Source organism: Pleurodeles waltl, chromosome 8 (assembly GCF_031143425.1).
Source record: "Pleurodeles waltl isolate 20211129_DDA chromosome 8, aPleWal1.hap1.20221129, whole genome shotgun sequence".
Taxonomy (NCBI): Eukaryota; Metazoa; Chordata; class Amphibia; order Caudata; family Salamandridae; genus Pleurodeles; species Pleurodeles waltl.
The window spans coordinates 804,800,018-804,826,594 of record NC_090447.1 but is presented as its reverse complement, the minus strand read 5'-3'; the positions used below and the strand labels follow the sequence as shown (position 1 = coordinate 804,826,594).

The following is a 26,577-nucleotide window of genomic DNA, read 5'->3' as shown; positions in this document are numbered from 1 at the left end:
CAGCGAACAGAGACCACAGAGAAAGCGGGGATCGGCTCCCGGGCATTTAGGCATTTGGGCGCCCTGGGTGTCCAAGGGCTTCCTCATCAGCGGCTCAGCGTGCCCCCGAATGTCCAGAGGAAGGAGTGGTTGTGAGCACGGTTGGAAGAGGAGCAGGGTAGAGTCATCAGGAGAGAGTCGCTGGAAAATTCGAGAGGGCGCTGCGGAAGAGCGGTACGGAGTGGCGTGATAAGGCACTGAGGTACGGAGATACGGCGGTACGGCTGCACGGTGACAGCATAGAGATGGAGAGGCATGGTGGGCGAAAGCAGGGAATTACCCCAATAACCCCAAACAAACTATAACCTTTAAAAAACAACCTTAAACTGCAAAATTTAAAGTGGAGAAAGCGGAGAACTGTAAAAGACAATTGTTTCAGCCCCAGCCCCCAGCCTGCATTACCAGCACAACCACCATTGCTATTGCCTGCTCTATCAGGTATCAGCTCTATCAGTACCAGTATCAGTGTCCATATCAGCATAGCCCTCGGTATAACCTGCAGCGCTGCACTGGCATTTGCCACTCGCGTGGTCAGGTGAAGCAAGCGCAATAGCCACAGCTGGCTATCGCAGAGTGTAAGCTGCAGCCCCCCTGCGGAAACAGTCCGGCTAGGTCCGGATGCGGTTTGCAGGGCAGCTAGCAAGCCCCGCTTGCCTTCCCGACCTCATTCTTGTCTCCAATATCAAAATTCCAATATTGGGCATATAAACAAACAACAGGAGAGCAGACTTAAATAACTTTGTACAAGAATAAGAACAGAACAGAATACTAGAATAAACTAACTTATGGTACACGGCTGGACAGATGAAGACCCCCAGAGTGGATTATATTGCCCTTTCATCAGACAAGCTAACTAACTAGGAAAAAGGAGCATAATGTCAGGCAAAGCACGAAACAACACCGTTAATATTGCCACCAATCAAACTAAGAGAAAAAGGAAAAGGGATCTGGACTCTGATGAGATAACCACAAAAAGGAGAGTGAACAGTGACTCAGACCGCCTCAGCCCATCCGGAGCACAGTGCGCGATCAATAAATCTGGCAGGAGCCCAGCAGAATAAAACAGCAGCATGGTAAAAAAAGAGCAGGAGAGAGATAGATCAGCGGGAAAATGGGACTCCCCAAGAGGAAGGAGCAAAGTAGGATGTTGCACACAACTACCGTAAGATAACCAACTACTATTCTGTTACAAGCATCAATGGTGAAAGTAAGAGGGACTCACTGGTCATAACCCAGCAAAGCACCACTCATCAGGTCTTGCGAACCAAAGGATGTCCTGGAGAGAAGGCCAGGGATGAGTCTCCGCCTCCACCTCCCCTTTCACCAAAAATAATTATCATGGGTAAGCGACCTTCGGTGGGAGGCGTTTCATCTATGGCCTCAATGGACTCAACCCCCGCATTAGGAGCCCTTCACACTCCCAAGCATGCAAAAACCATGAGTAACATATGCATAGATTCTAACAATCCAGCCCAGTTAACCTATCCATTCTTGACTAAAGAGGTGGTAGCAACCGCTGAAAACTTAGAACAAGAGTTCCCCCAAGACGGCTCAATGAGCCTCAGCTCTGAGATTTACTCCTTTCCGACATAAGGATTTGGAGGCAATGAGCTGGAGCCTCTAGAGACAAAATCGGTTGCCACAGACAGGAGGGCAGAAGACGACAATGTCTCACAGAAATAAATATTCAATGTAAGAACAACTGAGGGTGGTCAAAGGGGTGACCACAAGGTTAAATCACAACCCCCGGAGGTAACTAGTGGGAATGAAATGTGGGCCACAACCCTGAACTCAAGGCAGGCAACAGTAATGGCACTTCAGTTTCATTCGAACAAAATGGACATCCAGGTCGATCTGTTAAACAAACTGCAGTTTTTTGTCCCCGGAACAGAAGGCAAGATAGAAGAACTAAATGCTCTGATAACAAGGGCCTAAGCTAAACAATTCAATGACTATACCATCTGCTCATGCAAAGAGGTGGTAGATAGTTTATCCCAACTGCCGCTAATTCTAGAAGGAATACTAAAAGACGTTTGCACCGCCCACAAAGAGGAATGCATACACGTAAATCCGCTTGCCACGATGCTGACATCCACTCTCCTTGTGGAGAAACCAGAGGGTAGGCCCCACACCCCCCAAGGGGCCCTATCCTCGATTGCAGCAGATAAAAGGGACCCTGCAGAAGTTAGTGGAATGGTAAATCTCAGCATGAAGGTTTCTAAATTGGAGGATCCAGCAATAATCTAAATCTTCAGCTCATTTAACATCATACTGATACAGGTGTCCTGGGCCAAGGAGTCGATACCTCTAATTGGTTACACGGAATTTCTTAAACCGGCCTCGAAAACTAGCAGAGCCGGTAGGGCAAAGGGAGGCCTAGTAATTAAATGTCAGCACAAGTAACCTTGCCAACATTTCAGAGCCTAAAGAGGAAGATCTACAGTTCTAACTAGTCAGGGTAGATGGCTGGAGAAAGAACATATATGAGCCACTGATTCTAATAAACATATATATTAATCCAAAAAAGAAATCAGTTGAAGTTAATAATCTGGTAAATCACCTGGTGTATATAAACAGTATAGTTCACCCGGCACATTGGCTAACTTCGGGTGATTTTAACCTCTATTTATTCCATAACCCTGGTGAGGACCACATTTAAACAGTAGCAGCGGTGCCTGGACAAACTCTCCCAGTCAACAGCAAGAGAGATAAGATAGGGGAGAAGTTAATACACATGTGAGAGTCTGTCGGCCTTTTTGCATTAAATGGTCGGTATTGGCCCGACACCCCGCCAGCATGGACATGATCCTCTGGAAAAAAGGTATAACATTTGGCCTACACTCTGGTCAATCCTGCATTGTACACGTTGGTGGAAGACTTTAGAATTTTGGTCCGTGTAGAAAGTGACCATAAACCGCAGGCAATTAGGATACGATCCACACTGCATAAACTGGAGAAAGCGGTCTCCCTGAAAGGGGTGATCGGTATTGACAATTTTAAACGACTGAAATGGTCATCTGACTCCATCAAAAGTCAAGTAGAAGAGGCACTGTCAAGGCTAGAATCCATGCCCACGGACACTGCTAATTTGACAACGGTATGGGAGAACTTCGCCAAAGTCCTTACAAGCCAGGATCCTCTGGGAAATATGAACAAGGGAGTACAACTGAACCATCGTAACCGCATACACATACCACAGCCTGTTCGCAGGAGGAAAGCACCGGTAGGAAGGCTGCTGAGGCAACTGCGAAAACTACCAGAGAATTGTACACTACTGAGCGCCTTGCGAGAACAAAGGAAACTCCTGAAAAAAGGTAAATGTGGTCCTTTAAAAAACTTCAGCAGGAAACGCTCTGGGCCAAACTACACTATGCGTCAAAATCATCAAACTCAAAAAGATTCTGGAAATTAATCAATTCCATTGTAAAGGGTCCAAAAGCAGCCAACAATGCCAATATAACGGAGGGAGCTTAGGTGAACCACCTCAAGTCACATCTAAGGGAGCTGCCTACTGGAGAAGCAGCATTAACTCAGGGGGAGTCCAACACTTGGGAACCCAATGCCTTGAACACCTTGACAATCACACTGTTAGAGATAATAAAAATGATCAGGAGATCGCGAACGGATTGTGCGCCTGGGCCCAATGGTCTACTGCAAGCTTTGTTTAAACAAGTAATAGAAAGATGGGAAGATTTCCTGGCTGCAATGTTCAATCATGTGCTTATAACTGGGATTGTGATGGCAAGTTGGAGGGCTCAATAATTCACTCCATACACAAGGAGGGAAGACTGCCTCTCCAAGCAACTATAGGCCAATTGCCCTTCTGGACGCTGACCTCAAGTACTTTTTGGGATTCTTGCTGCAGCATTTAGAGGCATGGACTGCAGATAAAAACATACTTCCCATAATTCAAACCGGATTCACCAAGAACCAGCAAACCTTATGGCGCTGGGACTGATTATCAACAGAGTAAAGGCAAATGGGATCCCACATACCTGTGTTTTGTTGATTTTAAAGCTGCTTTTGATTGAGTCCCCCGCTGTAAGCTGTGGGCAAAACTACAGCAATGGGGGCTGCCTTCACCCATTTTAAATGCCATTCAATTGATTTACTCTGATACGTGGGTGAAGGTTAAACTTGGGGGAGGTTCCTATCTATCTAGGGCAGTTAAAACGACAGTGGGATTAAAACAGGGCTGTGTTTTGGCACCAATTCTTTTTAATCTGTACATAGCAGACCTTTCTACCAATTTAAAGAATCAATCAGCTCCCTCCCCTCCCTCGGTGGTCAACAATTATCCAACATGCTATACGCAGATGATCTGATATTGCTTAGTAACACTAGATCTGGCATGCAAAAACTGTTAAATAACCTAGAAGGATATGCTAGAATAAATTAATTAGAAATAGTAAAACCAAAATGATTGCCCTTAACCGCAGACCCTCTAGCCAACGCAAGTGGTATCTGAATGGGAAGACCATAGAGGAAGTAAACTTGTACAGATACCTAGGAGTTATGATAGACGCAAGAGGCAACTACGTGCCCCAAAAAGAAGCGATACAAAGCAAGGCACAAGCACTGATTCACGCTTTTGGTAAGCTTGCAAATACCATTTGTGGCCACGCATTGAATCCACTGACTGCCATAATGAGAGCAAAATTACTTTCAACTCTCGCCTAAGGGACTGAATTAATGAGGGGGATGGAGGAAGCTCTCTTGGATAAACTTCTGGTAAAGGCACATAAGCGTGTCTTTTGGCTACCGGGATATGCTTCCCCGGCCCAGGTCAGACTGGAATTTATGCTGGTTGAGCGGTCACTCGCTCAACCTGCGGCATATATCAAATGCTGCTACAAATTATGTCATGCCCCAAGGGGGACGTTGGCTAACCTAGCGTGGAAGTAAATTAACATGGAAAGAGGCAATAGTAATTATAAAAACTATCTGGAAAAAAGCCTAACGCATCTGAATCTAGTTGATGTATGGGATCAGTCGCTCCCTAGCCAGGCTTTTATTAAAGTAGTGAACTAAACTAGGAAATTACACAGCTGGCTAGAAGACAGGGAAGAATTGGCTAAAAGGTCTCATGGCTGGTTGGTTCTTAACTCACATAAAGTATTTAAAGAATCACCATTATTGGCTGCCCCCTACTCACTTAAAATTAAACAACGCTTTTTAAAACTAAGGCTGGGCGATATGCTAACGCTCATGCCAAAATGGAAGAAGGTATCGCAAAAAGGCAACCAGGAATGCCGCCTATGTCATCTGGCGGTAGAAACCCTAGTGCACGTGGTCTGTATTTGTCCAGCTTTGGCTATAGAAAGAAGACAAATAGTGAAGAAAGAACTAAATGAATTAGGGGTTAGATCATGTGGACAAGCTCTAATTGAAGCACTTAACCCTAGCAACACCATACTGAATATTAGGTTTGTCCAATTTCTGGAAGTTTTTATCTCCCTAATCACCCTGCCAAAACTAGTGGACAGGAACCATGCCAAGGGTGTTGAATCATTTTATTACAAAACAAGGGAACCACCTACTGTGAAAAAAACAGGGTGGAAAGAGGCAGGGCGGTTCTTCCATGTAGGTATGTTTTTAATGTTCCTTGCAACAAAGTTCTATACTTGTAGTTGGAGCTAAGTGGGGTTAACCTGCCCAACGCACTAATTATGTCTTGTTTTATGCACTATAAATGTTTTATTGTATTTATAATGTTTTGCATAATTCTATGTGGAAGGAATGTTTTATGGTTTTAATTAACTAATAAAATAAATACACACTCACATTGTTCAACACACGATTGATTCAGCCAACTTAAATTATACTTTGTTCTGGGTTTACTCCTCTCATTATCACAAATGGTGATAATTCTGTGACATCACTCCTCATAACTCTGTAAACTCACAGCCTTGTGTAATTGTGTTTCCCAATTAACACCATTTGCTGACTGGATTACACCCTTTACAACCCGTTGAACCTCTCAACCATTCCATTTTCAGAGATGTAGTTTTGTGTTGAACTCCAATTCTTTAAAAAAAAAAGTCTTTAGAAGCATTAGTTAGAAATTGTACCCCATTGTCACTTAAAATTGTTTTAGGTAACCCCTCCAATACACAAACCTTATCCACAAATTCTAGTACATTCTTAGTATCTGCTTTATCTACATCTACAATAGGCCACCTAGAAAATAAATCAATCAGCATGACATACTTTTGTTCTTCGCCCTATCGGACCGGCAAAATCTACAGCTACTAATTCCCACGGTTATATAGGAACAAAATTGTCACACATTGGTGGTCTCAATGTTTGTAAGGTTTTATCTGCACCGGCACAACTGCTGCATCCTCTCAAAAATCTTTCCACCTCTATATCCATGTTCGACAACCAGAATAAATTCCTTACTACTCCTTTTGTTTTTACAATTCCAAAATGTTCTTCATGACACAATTCTATATTAGTTCCCCGTAAACTCTTTGGAGGAATCACTCTTTCCCCTCTTAGGTTTGTAACGCTATCTACTGACAATTGTGATTTAATTTCCCTGAACAGTTTGGTCTCTACAGGTATTATGTTTTTTCCAAGCCAACCTTCCTGCATAAATTTCTTGACAAATGTTAAAACATTGTCTTTGTCATATTCAGTTGCCCATTCTTCCTTGCTTACAGCCTGTCTTCAATCTCCATGCACAAAAGCTATTTGAAACTTATTCCAATTCTCATCTTCACACTCTTCCAATTTGTTCCATAGCCTAGATAAACAGTCTGCTACTACGTTATCCTTACCAGGTAGGTATACTATTTTATGGATATAATCTTGCATACGCATGGACAGTCTTACAATTGTTGCTGAAGTATTCACAGTACCTTCGGTTGTCAGTAATTTCACCAGTAGTTTATGATCACGCAATATGGTTATGCGTTTTCCCCACACGAACGTTCTAAATTGGTTTAAAGTCCATGCCAAGGCTAAAGCTTCCTTCTCAATTATGGGATATTTCTCTTCAGTGGGAGACAAAGCTAAGATGCAAAAGACACTAAAAATTCCCTTCCTTCTTTGTCCTTTTGATTTAGAACAGCTCCCAAACCTTTATTGCTTGCATCTGTTGTTATGCAGCAATCTAAGCTAGGATCAAACATTTTAAAGCAGTTTTTTTTTTTCATTTGTGATGTAAAAAGTACAAATTCTTCCTGGCATTCAGTGGACCACTCGAAATTTGTTTTGTTTTTCAATAACTGCCTTATGTGGAAGCTCTTCTCTATGAACCTTGGAATATATTTAGTACAATAATCTACAAGCCCAAGAAATGACCTGACTTCATCCTTACATGTAGGAATAGGAGCTTCTTTAATAGCTTTTACCAAGGATTATTTTGTTCTGACTCCTTGCGCTCCAATTTTGTGTCCTAAATAAGTGACAGTATATACCTCTTGCAAACCTGCATTTAGAAAATTCCACTGTCAAACCATTTTATCCAGAATGTTCATTACACTCTGTAGTCTTGAGTCATGCTCAATGTTATTGCTTCCAAAAATCAAAATATCATCCTGTAAATTTTTTATCCTAGGCATTTTCTCAAACACGTTGAACATGAGCATCTGAAAAACTGCAGCAGCAAATGCAAATCCAAATGGCATCTTTGTAAATTGAAAATACCCAAAAGGTGTGATAAATGCTGTATATTTCCTGGACTCATGCGTTACGACGATCTGATGGTATGCTGCTGATAGATCTACTGTGGAAAATTTTTTGCTCCTTTCAGACACATTACCATTTCATTAATTTGCGGTAAAGAAAACCGGTCCATCACAATATTATCATTCAGGTGTCGCAGATCCACACATAATCGGATCTTTCCATTGCTGCGTCTCGCTACTACCAAAGGAGAGATCCATTCAGACGCTTCAGTTGGTTCGATCACCCCAGATGCTTGCAGTTTGTCAAATTCCTTAGATACTTCCTCTCTTACCATTATAGGAATGTTCCTAACTTTATGTACCTTTGGAGTAGCTTTTGTTTTCAAAATTAGTTTTCAAACCCTTTCAAATTACCTAAAGTAGTACTGAAAACAGATGGAAAACTATTTAGCAATTCTCTTGCAATATCAGTTCCTTCATCCACAACTTTCACTTGTTCCTTACTACCAGGATCAAGAATGATATGCAGTTTTCCCTGATCACACCAACCAAGGACTTGTGGTCCTTTCTTTGATATATACAATTTAGCTTGTTTAAATCTGAAAGTTACCCACCTTCATCCTAGTATTTCAATTTTCTCTCCACTGTACCCTTGTGGTTGAATATCTGGTTCACAAAACTCATTTCCAAGCTCCCCAATTAATTGTTCCATCCACAAATCCTCGTTAATTATAGTGTATGGAGAACCAGAATCAGCAAACATATTTGTATCAACTCCACCAATGCTCATCCGACAAATAGGTTTGTTCATTAGACATTCTTCACCTATGTTAAGGATCATTTTGTTAGAACGATTCATAAAACTTTCATACTTGGTATAAGTATCATTACCATCCTCATCCTCCACACCTGGCTGCCCTAAATCCTCTAATATGCATTTGATATTATTTTTTTCCTTCTGCATACTCTTGCAAAATGTCCTGTAATGCCACAATTGGTACATTTTTGTTTTAAAGCAGGACAGGTTTTGCAGTACGCTAAATGGTCCTTACTGTCACACCTGTAACATTTAACCTTGCCCTTGAAATTGGCTCTATATTGATAGTTAAAACCTCTAGGTTTTGTGGTGATCTTGCTAACGGTTTCTGCACCCTTGTCTTTTAATAGGATCTCTTTGGCACACCTCCCAGAAATTTCTGCCTTGCACACTATGTTTATAACATCATCAAGTGGTACGTCACCATTCACCTATAACCGTTCTTGAATAGCTTGTTTTTTTACATCCATACCTACTTGGTCTCTAATCAAATCATCCTGTAAAGTTCAAAATTTGCAATCAATAGCTAAGTTTTTGAGCTCTGCTACGTAATTGTCTATTGACTCATCTGCGTTTTGTTTGCTTTGGAAAAACTTGAATCTTGTTACTCCAAAGCACACTTTTAGTGAAAAGTAATTGTCGAAATCTTTCAATGCTGCTTCAAGTACATCAATATCGCCCACACTAGTAGCCTTTGGCATCTGGATGTAGACCTCAACCCATATGGGCCTAAAGAATGTAGTAAAATTATTTTTTTCTGTTCAGATGACATTTTTAGAGGCTCATCAATAGTGAGTATGTAATTTACAAAGCAATCCTACCATTCTGCCCATTTTAGAGCAGGTTCATTACCTGACGGCCAAAACTCCTGTGTTGGGCTGACATTGTAATTTTGCATGGTCATGTTTCCTGTAATATGCGTCTCCTTCTTTTACGTACATAAATTTGCCTTAAAAATTCAAATTATTATCGACAAATGTGTAATATATTATACTTCACACATTCTTACTTCCAAATTGTAACTGAAGCTGTATTACTTGAATTGTTCTGAAAGAAGATTCCGAGCGTGCGCAGTGTTTAGTTTTTCTTCCTTCTCTCTTCTTCCGTATTGCGCACTGTTTGCATTTGTTTCTGTGTTTCTATAAGTAATCCAAAATGGCGCCCACATAAGGTCATGCTGCGTAACCTGTACAGTCGATGTGAGGGTGCCGGCCTTTCACGTGCCAAAACAACACTCGCGCCTCCTAGGATACGGCACAATTGCTACTGAGCGCATTTAAATATAGCAGGCTCTGCATTCCTTCACCGCTTTCTTGAAACGGTAAAGCAAATTTTACTTCCAATTTTTTGTTAAAGTCTTTTTTTTTTTAATACGCAGCAGCTTCAACCGAACCTTTTATTCCCCGTGTAGGTTAGTTCCTGGCCGTGTAGGTTAGTTTTGTGAAGATCCTGTCATCATTTTCCACAAACAATCCTGTACGTTGTTCAGCATTCCCTCCGCATAGGTTCCGGCTTCAGACACTTTGTTGTGTTAAAAGACCACAAATTGGATATTGTATTATACAACTTTATTGTCTGAAGCCTCACAGGTTACACGTCCGCTCCTCTCCAGGTCAGCTGTTATCCTTGCATGTCCGCATTCCATATGGATCATATGTTTACATTACAATAGCAGAACCTTGGAATGAAGCTTAAAACATAACAGACTCTAACATGTCTTGACAAGTTAGGCATCAGAAAAGAATCATTGTCACTTGGAATGAAGCATCTGAAATCGTATTTGATCCTGAGGGCCCTATAGCAGTCTGAGGCCTTTAGTTGTGCAATTCATATACCTTATTGTGATGTATGCTTTCTGCTAACTCACAGTTGGGTACTTCACTATCTGTGAATTTCTATGCATTACCGAACCTTGGCTTCTGTGTAATTGAGGTTTGCATAAAGCTATACCACCTGGATATAAGATCTTGTATAAAGACCAGGCGGAAGCTCTGGGAGGTGGGTTGGTGGTTAGTAGTTGTAATTCATGAAGACCATCTGAAATATGTGTGCAGTTCTTCTTGAGATTCCTTTATCCAGAACTCCAAGGAGTCTGCTTTAGTAACCTTTCAGAAAGTTCACAAATCTTCTGGCTGTTACATCATTCTCTTGACAAACAGATCAATCTGCTTCAACAGATTTCTGAAGCAATCGGACAGTCTCCTTTACAGCTAAGATTTATATTTTTAAGTGATTTCATTAGATCAGGAAGATTCTGTAACAGAGGAGTTCATTAAGAACCTGGACTAAACCTACCAGTGACCAGGCCCATACATGGGAAATGTCATATATTAGAATCAATTTTTATGTCAGCTACCACAGGATTTGAATCTGCAAGGTTGTTACTTCACATCATATAGGATCCATATTTCACATAAGGAGCATCTTAAGGGTAGAAGTACCATACATACCAAAAGGCCTGATTTAGGTTGGGAACTCCGTATTTTTTACGACCAAAATGGTTTTATTAGAAGTGACCCGCCCCAAATCCCCTGCTCTTCAGTGTAAATCAATGGGAAAAATCAGTTCCTCCAAGTTTGTTTCAAAATCTCTCTCTTGCCAAGTTCAACATGTTGGCAAGTATGTAGTAGTGGGGGTGACTCCTGGCTTTGGTGGTACCTGCCAAAGTACTGGAATTACTGAGACCCTTTCACACAGAGTAGTTACTCCTTTGGGGAGAGAAAGGCCCTAAAAGAGTTAACCCAATCTCGATCTAATTTTTAATTGAGTAGTTCCAGTCAAACCAGGCTGAACCCAACTCAAACTCTGAAACAGATTTCTTTCAGTGAAACGCTAGAGAAAAATAACTTAAACCCTGCCAGCTGGAAAGCAAGTGGCGTAAGAATTCTGCCAACGAGGGAGTCACACCCTATAAAATGTAACTGTGTTTAATCAAGAAACCAATTGTGAAAGGTACATCATATTACGGTAGATCTAACTTTTTAAAAGCTGATAAAATATTGAACCAACTCTCTAGTTTTATTTTAAAAAACCTTGCTAAATACCATTGGCGTAAACAACCTAGGGCAACTCCAATAGTTTTGTGATAAACTAGTAAATGTGTTTAATACTAGTCTGTGTCTCATGGAATTGAAAACTTGTAATCCCGATCTTGTGTAGATTCTTCGTACATTGGCACTTCCTCATGCTGTCGAATGCTGGTCCTGTTTCAAACCTGTCTCTTGTGAAGATGTATTAAAATATCCTGACACTACAAAACCAAGCTTGCAAGATGCCATCTTTCCAATTTTGTCACTTAAATCCCTATCTCTTGCACCACCTATCCGTGGTCAAATTACCAACATTTTCAACAGCTCCTTGTCATCTGTTTCAGCACCTGACCAGCAGAAAGCAGGAGTGCTTACCTCTCTTTCCAAAACAGACAGTCATGATAGCTCATTGGTTGAGAAATATCAGCCCATCTTGGTGAAATCTGAAGTTAAACAAATGCCTGAAAGAACCAAGCAAATGGCTTGATTTCTATAAGAATCAGAGTATTTTCATGAGTGGTAGCTATGGTTCAGAAAAAATTGGGGCACTGAAACTGCCCTGCATTTGTTTGGCCTTAGAAGATATAAGGACGGTTCTAGACAAGAGGCACACTGCAGGCATGATCGTGCTAGATGCAGGGGTTTAAATTCCTATATCTCAATGCCCAGGACATATATGTTTAGGTTCAACAAGTCTTTATTTCTATTTTGTATGTTGGACAAGTAGTCCACACCCTCCTGTTGCACAAGATCATGGCCTATGTACAGTGTGCCAATTATAGTTAACAGAAAGAATAATCCACTGCCGTTACTGCAAGTTATACACACTGATGTACAAAATGTTCAAGGTTGCATTTATGATGCATTAATGCAAAGCTTATACTGTTAAGGCAAATATTATAAAGCAATGCAGCACACTGCAAACTGAGCTTACACTGCGGAAAGTATTTCCAAAATAAAAGCATGAATAGACCTACAAAATCTAACAATTTGGGGACTTTGACAAATCTCCCAGAGCGCTCTTTGATTGTCTGCAAACTCAAGTGCTTGTGCAGATAAAAGAATAACACCCAAACTCTTTTGCTCCTCCCCAAAGAAGTGTGAAGGTGTTCCATTTCCCTCCCTATTCTAGAAAGGGATTTACTCCAGCCCAACGTTGGAGATAATCTCTGTTCATTTCTAGGGTGAGAATGGGTGGGAAAAGTTTGTTACTGGTCACACTGTTTGGGGTTTGTGGGCATTCATGAAAAGTCAAGGTTGAACATGCCTTCAACTGCCCACACCCTACAATGGATTTACTCACTAGGTAATTTTGCATTGTTGGCAGGTAATAATATGTGGAAGTAAATGGATTTATGATTGTTAGGTCACCTTTTTCCCAAAGCATACTATTCATATATTGAACCTTTTACATTTGTAAATTTACAACTGTGTATGTCTTTGTGAATTGGGTACTAATGTTTTGCTCCAGCTATATTTACTCCTCTGTGATGAGCTTTGTGCCTTGTGCTCTGAGATCCCCACGTTCCCCATTGTGTCAATGGTGCTGAACTCTGACATCGGACCCTAGACTGTATTTAATCTCCCCCCCTCCGTCTTGGCTCTCACTGCAGGATTATCTTGTTTGAATGAGTATGCATGCTGTATGATCCTTAACCTTCCCAGGCTACACTTTGTGTGGATGTCGCTGATTTATCACGGCTGTCCATATACTCTGCTTTGTCTCCAGCTGTGTCTTTTTTCCCTAGCTAGGATTACTCTGCTACGATAGGATCATATGTTGTGGGTGCTCTGTGAATATGAGACGTCTGAAGCCCCTTGTGCAAATGTTGCTGATCTCTAACAATACAATTTTAAGTTCAGCTGCAATTTTCACTTCTTATTTCCCTGCCAACCATTTGTAAGTTGTGGTCTCCCCAAGTTTTAGAGACGCAAATTGTGTAGATATAGCAATCATAGTTCCCTGCTCTTTCTTGCTCCCCTCTGAGTTTGTATGTTCTGGGATCACTTAAATGCCCAGGCCTCACATCAAGTCAATGAGCTCTCACAACCCTCAGACTATTTATTATGAGAACTGTCTTTTTGCGTGTTTTTTTAGTTCATAATAATACATCAAATTATGTTGATATGTGGTAGCTGATTCTTGTTTTTCCGTTTCTGGGCCTATCTCTGTTCTCTTAATATAATTCCAAAGAAATGTTTCACGCGCTGTGATCTTTAAGTCACCCAGGCATTCCATCACATAGTTATTGCTTGCTTCAAATAATGTAGACTACACTACTTAGTCTCAAGCATTGTCTTACTGAAATGTCGTAGCTAACACAGCCCCAGTTTAATCTCTAGCTCTGTCAATGCTCTCATGTCTTGGTTCTTCCTTCGTCAAGGGCAGTATTGTGTGCTTTTGGAGAACCCAATGCCACATCTTTTGCAAATTTTCTGGGCTTTTGCAGCCACCGCTAGATACAGCTGTCTCCTGTCTCATGTCATGATTACTCCCGGGTGATAGGTTTCATATAGTATTATCGCTGAGATCTCCAGACCTCACTGTTTGTGGATCTTGCGCAGCTGTCTTTGGAGGGCTTCATGGCTCACACCCACCTTTTCTTCGATATGGGGTGTCTGCTTTTAGGATGGTGCTCTGCAGAATCGTTAAATGGCTCCCTGTCAGCACCAGTAAAACAGTGACGCAAGCTCTCATCACCAGTCGTCTCGACTACGGCAACACACTCTATGCAGGCACCACCAGCGAACTCACAAGAAGAGTCCAGTCGATACCGAACAAAGCAGCCGGAATGATTCTCAACCTGCCCAAGAGGACCCACATCACCCAGCACCTGAGAGACCTCCACTGGCTTCCCATCCAGAAGAAATGCCAGTTCAAGTTAGTCACCCATGCCTACTACAAAGCTCTCCATGACCAAGGACCAGCATACTTTAACCACTGCCTGGACTACCACCATCCATCCAGAAAGCTACGCTCCGCCCACCTCACCCTCATACAGACTCCGAGCATCCGCAGCCGCTCTACAGGACACTCCTTCTCTTACCTCACCACCAAGTCCTGGAACACCTTCCACCTCCGAACATCACCCTCGCTGACAGACTTCAGGAAGAAACACAAAACCTAGCTTTTCAACTGAATCCCTCAGCCCAGCGCCTGGATACACTCACAGGTGATAAGACGCGCTTTACAAGCAATGCTTGATTGATTGTTTGGTCTAGACTAACCACCACTACTTCTTTTAGAGTTGTCTTATTGCCATTCTTTAATTCATTACAATAATCAGTTAAGGCAGTGAATTATAGGAAGATTTAATCTAGCCAAAGAATGTTCACATATGTATAGTCAATGGGCGTAGATGAACAGAAACGGACGGAGGAAATTATTGAATTAATTTATGCCACTAGTAAGTGTCCTGGATTGTGTTCCAGCTCATCGTTTTTTAATTCAGTGGCCTATGGCAAGATGGCAACCAACGTAGCAACCAACACATGCAAATCAGTCCAGATGCTAGGATGACTGCTTAGGAGGGGATCCTGCTTTTCTTCACAGGCTATTGGGAAAGGTTATTAGTTTGGTGTACCTAGAGTACCTTAGCTGTGGTGGCCTTTAAAGCTAGAGCTTAAAGAAGAATAAGTCACAGAACACCAGAATTCAATGACAGCTTGTCAGAAATATAGAAGGACACAGACTGACAGAGAGGTTCCTTGACCTTCAAAATTGAATGTATCGGTGTCTCCAGCTTCTTCACATTTGTCCATAATTTTTCAACATCATTAGTGCATATACCATTCTGTTCTTTTCACACACCTACAGGTACATATTAAACCACTATTTTGTCTGGGTGAAGAGGTATGTTTTCAGTTGATGTTGAAAGAAAATGAAAACGGGTTGGACCGCTTACAATGGGGTCAGAAATTCCCTGCCATTGGATTTTATTTTACTGGGGACTCTCTACTAATCTTCTAGAACCCAATCTAGACAGCTGATTATTAGCATCTCTTTTATGTTGGACTGTATAAATATTATTGTTCTACAGAAGCTTTTTATTTGAAAGGTCTATTTCTATGACTCTATTTCAATGCTACTCGGCAGGTAACTCCCTTCTTCACATAATCATCAAACAAGTGCTTAGTTTCTGTTACGTGTCGCTTTGCACTGTACCTTAGTAGTATGTAAAACGTTATTGTTTTGATTAATTAAAATCACTACAAATTAAGAGCAATAATAAATAAAAATGAGTTAATCTTATAAAAGGACACGCTTCTTAACATATGGTGGCAAGAATGTTTCACTGCTCATTGCTCAGTGTCCCACTATCAAATTTGCTGTCTATTCAGTGTGGGGAGACAGATCGCCATTTGGCATGTGAGTAAAGGGTTTTGTGCTAAGGGGAGATCTGTGCAGGTAGAAAATAAAATAACATCAAAATGACAGAGCAGAGCCTCCATTGTGGAGTGAGTGTCTAGGTTATTGGGTGTGTGCAGACTAACTGGTTGATTTCTTTATAGACTGAAACACGCCCTGTAGGTGTTTTACTACCAGGGTCCTTGGCATTTAGGCAGGCTATTATTGCTTGTCTGCAGGAGTTTATACACGCCTGGTTCCAGAACGTCCTAAAGCAAGCGACGACGCAGATTTAAAGTAGAGCTGCAGAGGCAGAAGGTGTGGATCACATCTTTGTTTAATTGGCCACATAACCTTACAAAGGTTCCTCCTGCTGCCCTTGGCCAGGGTGCTGCGTGTGTGTTGTTAGGGAGGGCACCTCAGCAGTATTTTAGGAATGATCCTTTGATTCTACTGTTGAAAGTCTCACTCTGGTATGATTGTGGTTTTAACTGCATATAACTGTTTAGTACCATCCATGCGTGGGCGCGATTCTCAAGGGAAGTCTTGTCCTCTAATGATGAGACTAGTCTCGACATTCGGCCAATTGTCTTTTTTAATCACTCAGGTGTGTGTGATGAAGACCATAACTGAGCAAGTCACTTTGCTTGCCCCTTGCCTTTTTTTTCAGAAATTGCACGATAACTGTACTTAAAGCAAGGTTGAAGCACATATGCTGTAGAACTGGAACTTTAGGCTGTCCTAAAGGCATGTTGTGGCATACAGAGACAGAAATGACTGAAAACTTTATTTAATGGCATACACAACTAAAAACAATGGAATTGGATGGTACTTATCAGAGGCTAATATTCAACCATTCTAAATATTACTATTTCACTATGAGACTGAATAACTTCCATATTTTCTCATCAACCTATCAATGAGGTACATCAGACCCACTAAAAAGATGCTGTAACACAACAGCCAGTCTGGACATATGAATATAAAAAACAATATTACAATAGGTCTAAGTGACATCCACTAGTTTCCTATAACAGCATAAACTAATTCATAGCATTTTGCATAAGAACGCACCAAGCAATCTCATATTACCCTCATCTGACATAAATACGTCAAAGTGTGCACCATCCAAACAAATTATTTCTGACAACTCCAGATCGAAGGAAACAGTAAACAGAAGACTGAAACAAATGCACCTACCAGCCAATGCAAGCGCCACCCTTGACTTGTTCCCCTTTAGCAAAAATTAAAAACAAAATCTGGACCAAAATCATCAGGGGTGTGGAATCTAATTAAATACCTACTTGGCCACTGGAGAGGCTGCTTCCTAAATCTACTTGCCCTGTAAAAAAAGCGACTTGTCCCTTTGGTGCCATGTAGTGCGGCAACAAATTATGCCAGCGATCTCATTATGTAAGAGCTCTGATAATTGCCTATCTGATTATGCCAGGGCTAATACTATAGTAGGGCTTGAATACTAGCAAGTTCAAGCCCTACTACAGTAATTTCCGTGTTTTGCCCACTTTCCGCAGATCTCCATACAGGGTGGAGGAAGCATTAAGCAATAGTTCCAGGGCTGGAATGCCTTCGAGTCTTTGCAAACCTACTAACTTGCATGTTTCAAAGATTTTTACCAGCTCTTCTGTAATCTTTTCCCATACTGAGAAAAGTTGGAAATTTACTCCTGACAAGGTTAGAAGCAGAGGTTCTTCCAGAGTTGGGAAAAAAGTGGTTGGAAGGAAACTGAACTTGTAAACGCTCAACAGATTTTCACATGAACAAATCTACACATGCACATTTGCTCATGCTAAAATGCTGTTGACATATATTTTCTAGGAGTACAATTTCCTGGTCTACTTGCTTGTGACTACATGAAAGCCACTAATTCAAAAGCTGATACCAGGGGTGCACTTTTGTGATTTTCTTTAAGAATAGGGCCCCTAATTAGGTCTGGCTTTCACCAAGATATTTAGTTTTTATCAAAATTATTTCTCTCTCTCTATTTATCTATCTGTTAGCTTTACTGTGAATGATAGCATTCTGCTCTTCCACAAGAAACATACTGGCACACAAACAAATTTTGTTGAGTGTCAGGAACTACTATGGCAATGTGTGCATTTTGATACCAAAACATTTTTTTTGCCAATGTTTGTTACAGTGGTGAGGGCCTGGCGTCTCTCATGACAACAAAGTGTTACAAAAGCCATGCAAAACAAGACACACATTGACAAAACTAAAAGACTGACAACCAACGTCAGATTTGTTGGCTTTGCCAGTGCTTGTTTATTCTTAAATTTCCCATAATCTTGTTGACAATGCCTACACTGATTTTCCATTACAAATATTTTTGGGAAATACTTGCATGCATCAACACATTTTATTAAATGAGGCTTCAAAGAAATAATACCTACAATTTCACAGTTATTTAGCAAAACCTTTTTTCCTACTTCTATTTTTTTCCTGGACATTTTTTTTTTAAGTAAAGAATCATCAATCTTACTTACAAGTTTCTGGAAACATTTACATCTAATCAGAGTGCATTTTGGGAGCATTATACATAGCCTCATATTGTTAAACGTTTCAAACGTGTGTACACTTTTCTTTTTTTTACTGGAACAAATGTCAGTAGTGCAGTGTGACCTTACAACGTTTATTTAAAGCGCTCAGTCTAATAATACAGTCTTTGCAATAATGAACCATAAATACAAGTTCAAACAACACAGATGTTATCTAAATTGCAGGCAGTTTTGTTCCCTGTAATCTAGCAGCCAAGGGTTTGTGCTGCAGGGGGTTAAGTCTACTTGTCCCAAGGACAAAATAAAGAGGAATATGCGTCCTTAACCCCAAACAATATGTCCTGGACATTGAGCTTTAGGAACTCCACACCCCTGAATATGTTGGGAAAGTCTGTACTCTCTTTGTGCTGAAATAATAGATGTTTACAGTTACCCAACTGAACGGCACTGATTCTATCAATGATGAAAGGCTGAGTATAACCGGCGGGATTCAAACCTTTTATCATGAGCACAAACGTATATCTAAGGCCTTAACCTGTTGAAAGAACTTTATCGCATTATAGATGTACTGCAACCTCCAGCCTCAGTGTTATGCAATATTACTCCCTCTGAAGCCCTGCATGAATATCTGGTGGTATTTTTCAAATTAAGATCTCTCACATAAGGAATGTTATTGTCTATGAAGAAATGTAGAACCCTTGTATGGCCTGGGCCCTAGTCATTTTGATAACCAATAGGTTAGAAACCTTTGAATCTGTTTCTGAAGAATTGTTACTTGAAACTATTAGTAATAGTCACTCTCCGCTCTTCTGAAGACCCTGCTCCAGCCCTATGGCTGAAGCTTTTAGATCCTCTTGATCAATGAACTCTGGAAAATGTGGAATAACTCACAGTATTTTGGCATCTTTCCTGAAATTTGGAAGCTTGTATCCATAGGCCTACTTTGAAAAAACCTTCTTTGAATTCTACAGAATTGACTAATTTCAGACCTACTTTTTACCTACCTTGCTCCCCTAAACTTCTGGAAAACAATCATCCCCTGTCAACTTCAATCTTACTAGGAAAAACACAAGTTCTTGACCCATCTCAATCAGGTTTCAGTGCTGGTAGAACTACTGAATTGTTGGTTGTTTCAGTACTTGATGATCTAAGCTGAATGGTGTATAAGAAAAATATGGAGGCCTTGGTCCTACTGGACCTTTCTGCAGCATGTGATACTACAGTCCACTCAATTGTATTCACTAAACTAATGGACGTGAGTATTAAGGGTACGACACTTAGATGATTGGCCTCACTACTGACCAATTGTCATCAAATGGTTATGTTATCTATTTTCAAGTCTAAACCCAAGGTTTGTAATTATGCTGTCCCACTGGGTTACATTCTTCCCCCATGCTATTCAGTATTTAAATGGGAGCATTAGCTATGCTTCTTAATCATATGGGGATGAGATTTAAAATGTGTGCTGATTACACCCAATTAGTCTTTTGGTTTCCTAAGAAATTCTCAAATTATTCGGTTATGTCACATAACTTATATTTTCTGTGTTAGTTAATCTCAGAAACCTGAATGAAGTTAAATCCAACCAAAATAGAAATCCAAGTAAGGCCTGATAGAGCCAGTATGCTAGGCGCTTTTGATTGACCTGTTACATGCCTCTGCAATGATCTCTGGTAAACTGTATGCAACATAGGCATTTTGTTAACTTCTCTCTGTTCTTTAAAGCAGAGATTTCTATAGTGGCTGCCTCTTGTATCTTTCAGCTAAATTAGTGTGCCACATCCTACTATTCACCAACAAGAGTTTCATTCAGACAGGTGTCATGAATTCCATAGTCCAATCTCTACAAAACTAAAGAAATGCTACCTAGTTAGAGCTCCATACAAATACTGAATTGTCTCCAGAAAATCATAAAACAGTGGCTTGGCTTATCTATAACATTCCAGTAAATAGCAGCATAATGTTACCTGCAATAAAGCAGCTACACTGACTGAGTATCCGAAGTAGAATACAGGGATGTGGAATTCCTATCGCTAGATGATCGGGACATATTGTTTGGGGTCAAGAGCAACAAATGTTCATGTTTATTTTGTCCTTGGGACAAGTAGGCCCGACCCCCTGCAACACAAACTCTTTTGCTGCCAGTTTACAGAGAAGGGAACTGTCTGCAGTTGAGGTGATACAAGTATACATATCTTAATGTTGTTTGAGCTTGTATTTATGGTTCATTAATGAAAAGCCTTCATTATTAGGGTGAGCACTGTAAAAAACATTTTAAGGTCACATTGCACTACTGATAATGGTTCCAGTAAAAAAAAAGAAAAAAAGTGTACACACGTTTTGAAAAGTTTAACAATATCAGGTTAAGTATAATGCTCCCTGATTAGATGCAAATATTTGCAGAAGCTTGTAAGCAAGAGTGATGAATTTTTGCTTTCAAAATAAAATGTTTAAAAAAAATGCAAGTAGGGAAAAAACTTTCACTACAATGAAAGTTTAGGTGCTATTTCTTTGAAGCGTCATTTAGTAAAATGTATTGATGCATGCTAGTATTTCCCAAAAAAATATTTCTAAAGGAAAATCAGTGTAGCCATTTTCAACAACATTATGGGAAGCATGAAAATAAACAAGCACTGGCAAAGCCACCCAATCAGACATTTTTTTGTGAGACTTTTAGTTTTGTCAATGAGTGTCTTGTTTTGACATGGCCTGCAGATTTGTAACAAATACTGGCAAAAAGAAAAAAAATAGATTTTGGTCTCAAAAAGCACATGTTGGCACAGTACCTGCCCTGAGTGAGTCTTGGGGGGGAGGAGCTCCATGTTCTTTGCAGGGGAGCCCCCTCCAGTTTTCTTACGCCACTGATTGCCACAGTAGTTCCTGACACTGAACAAAACTACTTTGAATGCCAGTATGCTCCCTGTGGAGGAGCAGAATGCGATCACTCACATTAAAGCCAGGCGATAGAGAGAGAAATAGAAGTTTAATGAACACAAAATGTATTTGTTAACACCAGACTTAATTAGGGACCCAATTCTTAAAGAAAGTCACAAAAGTGCACCCATGGTATATGTCTTTGAATTAGTGGCCTTCGTGAAATCACAAGAACTTACAGAAGTAGACCAGGAAATTGTACTCCCAGGAAATATTTGTGAACTGTATTTTAGTACGAGCAAATATGCATGTGTAGATTTGCTCATGTGAAAATATATTGAGCGTTTACTAGTTCACTTTCCCTCGAACCACTTTTTTTCCCAACCCTGGAAGAGCTTCTACTTCTGCCATTGTCAGGAGTAAATTTCCAACCTTTCTCATTATGGAAAAAATTAAAGAAGAGCTGGTGAAAATCCTTAAAACATGCAAGTTAGTAGATTTGCAGACTCAAAAGCATTCCAGCCCTGGAACTATTGCTTACTGCTTCCCCCAAATCCCAGTATGTAGACCTGTGGAAAGGTGGCAAAATAAGGAAATTGCTATAGTAGGGATTGTAATTGCAAGTATTCAGGCCCTATTATAGTAGTATCCATGGCATAATCAGAGAGGCTGTTATCAGAGGTCTTACATAATGAGATTGCTGCCATCATTTGTCACCGCACTACATGGCACCAAAGGGACAAGTAGATTGTTTTACAGGACAAGTAGATTTCAGAAGCATGCTGCCCAATGGACAAGTAGATATTTTAATAAAGTCCACACCCCTGAGAATAGTTTTCAGGTTAGGGATATTGTACACACAGTAACCTATCAAGATACTCCTGACTTAAATGAGTCCAAATTCAGTTTACACATACACATTGATAAATAATTTATTATTTACTTCTAATTGTTTTCTGGATGTACCGAAAGTTGAACCGTAACATATAGAGATTGTTCTTTCCCTACAGCCATTTCAACAGCCATAGCTAAAACAAGGAATTGTCTACGAGTAGATTCATTACATTTACATGTTTTAAAACTTCTGAATACATACTTGTTTAGTAGATAAGAAACAATGTTGTTGTATTACTTCCTAGTTACTAAGTGCCATAAAATGTTGGTGTATGCGAGTTCTATATTAACATAATTCAATTTCTAGGTCTTCCAATTCAATGCTTTGTAATGTGGTTCCTTCACATAGGATGCAATACCTGCACTGTCACTCAGTGGATCGATGATAACTGATCGTACCATCACTGGAGCATCAACAAAAAACTGCATCTGTAAGTCACCTTCTTTCCTTTCGTTAGAAATGGTGTTTACCATATGTAGAGGAACCGAACCGCAAAACACTTAATTTGATAGCTTAGAAATCGTATGATTAAAAAAACTTTAAACACACAGAAGGTGATAGGAGGAATCCTTGCAATTTGTCTAACCACTGGCAATTGTTCGGGTAGCACCCCAACCCATAATTTTTTGCTCATCATGCCACCTCAGTTTGGACTCAGCCATATACAGATCAGTCTTGACCCTCCTCCTCATGGGAACAGTCCAGCCCAACTGCTAGGCCAGGCCCTCCTTGAACCAGAACAGAAACAATCCAAGACCAATTTCAACCTATTTATGGGCTCATCAACTGAGTTCAGCTTGGTTCTAGTGACACGGTTAGAATGAGACCCATTTCTGGGCATACCCATGCCACTTAGGGTGGTACATGAAACACACAAAAGGTGATGGGTGGAATGCTTGCAATTTGACTAACCACTGGCAATCGCTATGAGTACCATCCCAACCCATCGTTATTTTGCTCACCATACCACCACAGTTTGGACCCAGACATATGCAAACCAGTCTTGACCCTGCTCCTCATGAGGACAGTCCAGCCCGAACTGCGAAGCAGAGTCACAACTGAGGTGGCATAAGGAGCCTCCAGACCCAGCTTAACAGATCCCCAACAAACACTGTCGGCAAGTAGAGATTTCCTATCAACTAGGCATAAGGAACAGCCTTAAACTACTCCAAACTCCAGCCACAGTACACTTACCACGAAAAACTGGGAACAAACTCTGTGAAAACTGTTCTAGAAATATCTTAGCCATTGTCAAAAATATAAAATGTACTGGATAACATACAACAAAGATCATCAATTTCCCTTTATGCTACACAGTTTTGGTACTGAGAAAGAGGTATGGACTACACTCTAACAAAACATTTAAATATAAAAAAATTAATAGGAAGGTGCGGAGTGTCGCTCCAGTCTACCCATTATGCCATCCATAATACTGCCAAATACATTTTAAACACAACTAATCATAACACATAAAATAATAGACTATCTGAACTTACTCCAGCCTAAATCAAAATTAGAAAAGCAGGCGCATATTTAAAACGGGAAGGCAAATGTAAAACAACAGAAATATAAGACAATGCATAATGCCACATTTCCCAGTGTCTATATGACCGGCAATTTTAGATGAACAACCATGTTTTCTAAGGCTCAAATAGGGCAGACAATAGTTTATAGAGCGTCTTGCATACCTTTTAAGTTTTCGTTAGAAAATGCATTTTCTTGCTTTATTACAAGGCACAGGCCTAAATCTGAATTTCGACTATATTGAGAGAAACCTTTACTCGTTACAGGTGAACTGATCAGTGTGGTACAACTCAGGGAGTAACGTCTTAGAATAAAAGTGTCCAACAATTTGCATTTTGCGTAAAGATTGTTTGAAGCAGCCTAACAATGAACTTACTATACCAAATTTATAAATCGTGTTTGTGATAAGACGAAGCGCTGCAGGTCTCAAGTGTGAAGTAAGAAAACGTTTTAAATGGTTTTTTTTATTACAGTCACAAATTAAAGTGGATGTAACCGAATTTCTACTGCTACAACCACACCCCCTCCCACACATGCTAACCACTTTTGTTTCTATTTGGTAATACTGGGGGAGGTCCCCTAAAGTACCTTTTTCCAAATCAATGCTCTCAAGGCACATTCTTGCAACCAACCTGTACTGGATCATGCCACACCAGCCCACTCCCAAACTCTTTGTTGTGACTGTTTGCCCTTTGAGCCCTCCCATTGACACTGGTTATAAATCTGTCACTCACTTCCCGTTCCCACATCTGTCAGTGGTGAGCCTGCATCCTTATGTAGTTGGTCTATGTGTCTGGTTCGAAAGTATATGAGTTGCTGCAGGTACTCAGCCAATATGCGATCCAGTTACCTCATGTCCAAAACACAACAAAGCTAAAAAAGCAAGAACTTCTATCAGGATGATGTATTGCTGTACATTATTTTGGAACATATAACCAAACATATAGGTACCACCCATCCCCACAGATCACGGAAGATTGTGCTTGTTATTTTTAATACTGACTCTAAGACACGTGTTTTTTTTATGTTTTGCCTCTCAGACCGAGTCGTTTCAAAGGATTTTTTTTAATAAAAGGCATCTCTCCAGCGATCGTATGATAACTTTATTCACGTAAATGTCTTGAGCAAGAATACTCTGTTTATTACATTTTAGGTTCCTGATCCACTACTCTTTAAATTCCTAATTTGTCGTGTTTTACAGGAAGAAAAATATATAATCAAGAAGATGCCCTGTTTTGAGTCTGGTTGTTCTGGAATGTAATATATTACATCAAGATTAGATTTTTTTATGGTAATCAGCCTGCTCCAGTGTATAACGCTGTTTATTTCCTCTGAACTAACAATTGTGCATGTACTTTAACTTTTTGAATGGTGTTCAATACAATAATGCATTTTCTGCAACTGAATTTAAACTAACGATAAATAGGCAATGGAATGATGTACAGCAGAATAATAAAAGATTTACCCCTTATGTACATAATTACGTGGATTAATATTTGGTATTGGCACAACAGTGTATGGACCGGTGTTCAATGCAGAATGAAATAATATGCGGCAGTATTACGAGTGAGGTCTCTCACACAGCATACAGTACAAGACATAACAGTAAATGAAACAGTTTGCAATACTAGATGAGATGGAGCGCAAAACAATATGAAGTGCAATACACAATGAGATTGTCGGCAACAGAATGGAGTTGTGTGCAGCTGAAATGAAAATATATACAACAAAATATGGAATAACACGCACAAATGATATGTAAGCAATAATATATGGAGTTGAGTAAAACAGCATATGTGCTGATAATACCGAAGACACTGCTCAATGTAAATGGAATAGTGTGGAATAAGAATATCAAATGGTACACAATGGACAGAGAGGTCCCGAACGCCAGCCTTACCTCCCGTCTTCCGACAGAAGATCTCAAACGTCTGAGGGACTCAACTTTTCATCCATCTCGAAATAACTTTAGTATTTGAAAATAAAGGTAGATTATTAGAATGAAAGCTGTGGTTTTTAACTGATTGACAGGCTCGAGGCGGTGTTATGAGGGTTCTTGTGACTGCACTTTCTAGTAAGCCATACGATTGGTTACAAAATATGACCCGCCCAGAAAAAGGCGGCCCACCCAATCCTAAACAAACATTGCTGCACCGGAAGAGACCTCTCTTGCTGCATCTCCAGCGGAAGAAATCTGTCAAAGTCGGAGGCGTGGTTGTGGTCCAGCCACACTTGAGCCGGCAGTTGTGTACAGCGTCTCCATAGTGGTTCGTGTAGGTGCCTGTGAAGAAAGGCGTTAGTAGGCTAGTTCGATTTGGGACGTTTGAGACTGTGACTCGCTAAAGAGATATTCGCATGCCGGAACGTCAGCGGTACACCATCGATTTAGGGAGTTTGAGACTGATTCGCTAAAGAGATGTTCGCATGCTGGGACGAGAGCGGAACACCATCGGCTGTAATTGCGCTCTACGATTAAGTGTGGAAAGAAATGCTCGCTGTCGTGGTGTGGGGTATGTCTCCTCCTTGGCTGGTGGCGACACGAGTGCCGGTCTATATTTGGTGGATTGAGTACCACCCAACCTGTCAATAGTGTCCAGTCCCAAGCTTTTAGGCCCAAATTTATACTAGCTTTGCGCTGAATTAGCGTCATTTTTTAAGCTAATTCAGCGCAAACCTAACTCCATATTTAGACTTTGGGACTAGACCAGACTAGTGCCAAAGTTGTGGAGTTAAAATAATTTTTTGCTAGCGGGAAACTGCCTTACGTCAATGAGGGGCAAGGTAGGCGTTCCCGGACAAAAAAAATGACTCTAAGGCCCAGGTGCCTTATTTATCCTTCCAAGTAAAAGTGGTGCACAGGAGGGAGGTGGGCCTAAATAATGGCGCTAAGCACCATTATTT

General features: G+C 40.5%; 1 long non-coding RNA gene across 1 annotated transcript in view; it reads right to left on the bottom strand.

Annotated features, from left to right (window-relative positions):
• LOC138250309 (uncharacterized) overlaps positions 1–25,769 on the bottom strand; it is a 181,131-nt gene extending 155,362 nt beyond the window's left edge. Inside the window, exon 1 of the long non-coding RNA XR_011194930.1 lies at positions 25,577–25,769. This is a non-coding gene — a long non-coding RNA (uncharacterized lncRNA). The remainder of the gene's footprint in view (positions 1–25,576) is intronic.
• Positions 25,770–26,577: the final 808 nt, after the last annotated feature.